This window comes from Rhipicephalus microplus, chromosome X, assembly GCF_043290135.1.
Source record: "Rhipicephalus microplus isolate Deutch F79 chromosome X, USDA_Rmic, whole genome shotgun sequence".
NCBI lineage: Eukaryota > Metazoa > Arthropoda > Arachnida > Ixodida > Ixodidae > Rhipicephalus > Rhipicephalus microplus.
The window spans coordinates 376,551,772-376,556,807 of NC_134710.1; the positions used below are offsets into that span (position 1 = coordinate 376,551,772).

A 5,036-nucleotide genomic window follows, 5' to 3' on the forward strand; every position below is an offset into this window, starting at 1 on the left:
CCCTGGCACAGCTTTCATAGGATGTTGCAGACAGATTTTGTGAGCCTATTCACTGCATTTTTTAGAGAAGTGTTCACATGTAATTATTTTGTTTGCTCGATAAGCTACTAGTATGGGTCTAATCACTTCCTCTTCATAATGCAGGCCCTCATTGCCAAACGATTGCCTCACATCATCGCCTGTTCCACAGTCGTCACAGCCATCACCCTGCAATTGCTGTTTGCTAACATCGTCGACAGTGTGTCCCTTTTAGACGTACCCGGACCTGGCGAGCTTGTTCACTCAAGTCGAACCACTTTGGCAAAGTCTCGAGCAAAAACTGGCAACTGTAGCATACTGCTCAGTTTGCATTTGTGAACTCCACTGGGCATGTGAACTGTTGTGGTGGTATGGCTGTTAATTGCTTCTCTGATGGTGATGCAGGTTGGTGTCCATTTGTCATTCTACTCTAAAAGATTGCATTTCCTGTGGTTGCTGCTGTTCCTGTGCCCACAAGTATGATTGTATGTGTATCCTTATTTGACATTTATGATGTTATCTTTTTGTGAGAAATAGGGTACTCGGTCATAATACTCGTTCTGAATACCTTCGAAAAATAAACTTCCTTCCTAACGACTTCCACAAACAAGTGGCAGTACTTTGCCACTTTTTCAAAGATGCGCATAACCACTCGCTACAAAGTATCAACTTGGAAGCTCCATTCACTGGAAATCCAAAAAAGTTGAAAATCTAAAATTAGTGGCTCACACAACAAAAGAAATACATAAAAAATACTAGACAGTTACGCAGAGCAGTGCGTAACAATTTAAAGATAACTTGAGCTCACCTCTAGATACAAATAATAAAATCTGGACTGAATGAACAAGCATAATTGTGTCAAGGCAGTTTAATCATCCAATAGACAAAAGGACAACAACTTCGTAATGAACTGAACAGAAAATAGTTGCATGCCTTGTGTATTCGTTTCGTGATCAATATTTCTCGCTTGGTTGTGGTTGGGAGGTCACTTTTTTGCGCGAGTTACACTGAGCAGTTGCTCCACTGATCGCGGTTGGCGTTTTCTGACCAGCTGTCAGCTACCTTAACTACAAAGGCGCATTTTTTTATGTAATCAATCGGCAACATTTAATGAGCCGCTTTTCACTGAATGCGTGTCAGGTAGTAATCATGTAGTTTAGTTGCTTTCAAACTGATAAGCTTCTTTTTGATGTGCAACATGTTTTGCTACACAGATATTGGCAAGTTGTTCTGTTTTGTAAGAACAAGTTCTTGTTTTGAACCTTTTAAGCTCCGTCAAAAAAAGCTGTACCTGAGTGGGACGTGCCAGTTTTTCAATGCTGCTATATTGTCTCTGTTCATGAAATCATGACATAGACAGTCAACAGCAGTGGGAACCACCATTGTATACAATGCATGCAAAATTACCGATAAGGCAATGGCTGCCTATGATATTCATGTCCTCCTATGTATTTAACACATAGCAGTTTCGCCAGTGTCTTCTTTCTTGCCCATTCACTTTCCCACTGATGTTGTAAATACTATAGATAAAAGCATTTTTCGCCAAACTTGTGCAAAGATTGTATAAACAAGTTGTGTTTTCATTTTGCTCTTGTATTTGTTTTTTTATGACCCAGCAGTTGACATAGTATGAAAGAAACTTTCATTGTGCCTTGTTCATAATTATTACTGAATGCTTAAAATCTGTTTGTTTTGTAACACTCCCATTCATGTCTTGCTCTGTGACAACGACAAATAAAGAAGAAGTTAGAATTCTTAGTAAATAAATGTCTTCTTTTTTCTTTAATATGACATTCAGGCACTTCGCTTTCTACTTTCCCGCCTAAGCTGTGTGACTGCATGTCCTCATCGTTGCTGCGATTCCGCACATAAAATATTTCACCCTCAACACATATTCACTCATTGTAGTCATTGCTTACCCAGAGCAAAACCACTTTTTTAAATGCTCTAAAAATGCAGTATTTATATGACATGTGTTGGAAGCTTTGGGATTTGAAAAGTGTGTTTTTGGTCTTACAGACATGCACAAGTGTGTTTTGACATTTTTACAGCTTCGCTGTTCCAACACCACTTGTTTGTGCATGTAAGAATGAGTTGATAAAGAGCTGTTAGAAAACAGTTTTGTGCGTGGACAATAATAATGCATTCACGCGAGGACGGTGCTCGACGAGACCCTGCAAACATATACACATTGCTATCTGCACTTGTCGGACGCTGTATGCATCTTCCTCGCTCCAATGTCTTCCCCGGTGGCAAAGTCTGTATGACACTGCTCGATTTCCTGTCTCCTGTTCTGGCACAATGGCGTTAACGGCCCAGCCACCTAGTATAAAGAACGTTAGGAAAAGGACAACCATGTTTCAACGGACTGTCCGCAGTCTCCACTGTCGTCTTTCTGACTTCAGACAGTTTCTAAAGAAGCACCGCTTTCTGATGATCACCATCTCCGAGTCGCGAGTGCGCACTGGCATACGCCTTTCTCGATACATCATCGCAGTTTCATCGACAGGAAGAAATATCGGTATTGTTACCTTAGCTGTTCGCAATGATTTAAATTTAATGGTCACACCATATCAGCTGACGCGTCTAATGAATATGCTGCAGTGACAATGGTGTTGGGCACTTTGGTCTTTACGGTGATTGTGGCCTACATACTACCTCGAGCTGCATTTGATGTGACCAGGCTGCAGGAGACAGTAATTGGAACAACTGGACCTCACATACTAACCTACAATGCACACCACTTAGCCTGATGTGGCAGGAGGATCTCAGTCCGTAGTAGACACCTTTTTGCATCGTACAGCGGAAGAACCTGGTGGCTCCTAAGGATGAGCAGCCAACCTTTTTCAAGAATGACCGATGCAGTGCCCTGGATGTCACTATGACCTCCACGTGCCTCATGTCTACAGAGATCTGGTTTGCTGACGCCGAAAGTCATGGGAATGACCACGTGCCCACCTACATCTAATTGGGCTGTCCTACGCTGAACAGACCGAAAGATGGTTCGCTGCACAACTGGGATGTATATAATGCTGCAGTCGAATACGCATACCCACCTGGAATGACGTAAGAGGAATTTGTGGCTGCGCTAAATCGAACAAAACAAAGCGGCATTTAAGCCTCAAGAAATGAATTTTTGAAGCTTATTTGTGCTTTTTATTGCACTGACTTGAGCCGATTGGTGAAGATGATCGTTTATTCCATTAGTCTATTTAACAAAGTTTGGTCAAAAAAGTGCGAGAACATTCAGAAAAAGAAATAAGAAGTCTGTATTAAGTTAACCAAAGCTTGAAACAGTGAAACTGCATGATTGTGAAGACACTTGAATGAATGAATGAATGAATAAATGAATAAATAAAGAAATAAATAAAATAAATTATCTGATTGTTACAAGGTTCTTCAGGCTTCATCTGGGTGACGCTTTGTTGTTTTCAGTTTGAAGCTCAGCGACAAGGGTTTCGAGCTAAACCATAAACAATCACAAACGCGACAGGATTGTCTAAACTCGAGAGGACAGTCGTGATGGAACTAAACGTTCGCACCTCTCATAGATCCACGGGTGCAACTTGATTGTCGTAGTCTTTCCATCGCGTCGGGATTTTCTTGCGGCCGCCGTTGGACTTCGCGTTCCTTACAGTATTTTCTGGTCGTACGTACTCAGGTCTTTTAACTCGCCGCCATTGGTTGGACTAAACCTTGCCTTTTTTCATTTTTAGGGGACCAGTGGCGAGTATTGGCATACACCCCATTTCTGCGGCCATTGCATGTTCATGATCACGATAGTTTTCTGGAAACACTGAGAAAGAATGGTTTGCGGAACATCTTCGCTATTAAAAAGAAGAGTGCACCATGCACCACTTTGGAATGACTCGCATCGCGCGCACTTACGCGCGCTTTTCACCGACCATGGGCACCCGAAGAATCACGGTTTGCGTAACACTCTGTTGTCGCGCGGGTACTTTTCCATTCGGAAGCGCTTCGGGGCGACCACAACACAGGCGTAATCACTGCCGCGCGGCACCGAAAACAAGCTCGCCGCTCTCGGACATTCATTCGCAACAATGGCCCGACAGCGAGAGAAAGAGACAGAGAGTAAGACAGAGGCTCAAATCACCCACCATCAGTCAGGGCCAAAGCTGGACCGCCGCTGTCGCCACGATGCCATATCCGCGGTTTCCGGAGCTGACCGGGAGTGCGGAGATAGGAGAGGCGGACATCGGCGGGAGCGTTTAGCGGAACGCGTTTCCAGCAAGCAAGCCGACGCTGTAGCGTCAGCGGCGGTGGAAGCAGCAAGTCATCTGTCCTTCGCGGCCGCCTGCCTCGAGAGGCGGGTGGGCGGAATCGTGCTTCAGCCCCGCGACTGCCGATGGCAAACGTCTTCCATTTGTAGTTGCACAGTTCGGGTCTGCGGTACAGGAAAAACACGCTTTACGCAACTTCTCGAAGAGAACGGCGTGCCGCCGGCAGTATACACTGCGCATCGTCGGCTTCTTTTTTTTTCTCTTCTCCTCTTTCCTCCACCCATCCGCCTGGCTCTCCTTCTATCATACGTTCCGCGCCATTTTTCTTTAATGCGCTGGCATCGGCTGTGGCATCGGAAGCCGAGAATGGGCATCCCTCGCGACGTCGCAACACGCACGGTCTCCGCTTTGGCGCTCCGCCAACGCGCACCCCTCCCGCTCAGTGACCCGAACGTTGCGTATTAGAGGCCCACATACTCGTCGACCACCAATCCCCAGTGAGCATTGCTACCATTTCAGTAATTTATTTGGTATCTTATTCAAAAAATCTGTTTTTCCGTCTTCTCAGCCGCAACAGATTTGACATTCGTAATGGTTGATTTCGGGACACCATGCTGATTCGGAGCCAAGAAACCAGAGGGATGACATTTCTGCTTTTTAGGTCGTTTTCTCTGGATCTCTTTCTCCCCTCCCTACGTACGCCTGAAAAGTGCACGGCTATTTGCTTACGTTGTTCTTTTTTTTCTTGTCCAACCTAGGAAAACTAAAATGAGCCGA

At 44.7% G+C, this 5,036-nt stretch overlaps 1 long non-coding RNA gene across 1 annotated transcript; it reads right to left on the reverse strand.

Moving 5' to 3' along the window:
* Positions 1–868: 868 nt before the first annotated feature.
* Positions 869–4,821, reverse strand: LOC142777313 (uncharacterized). Its single transcript, XR_012888029.1, has 2 exons — positions 4,137–4,821; positions 869–2,341 (listed from the first exon to the last, which is right to left on the reverse strand). It is a non-coding gene; the product is annotated as an uncharacterized LOC142777313 (long non-coding RNA).
* Between the last annotated feature and the right edge of the window lie 215 nt (positions 4,822–5,036).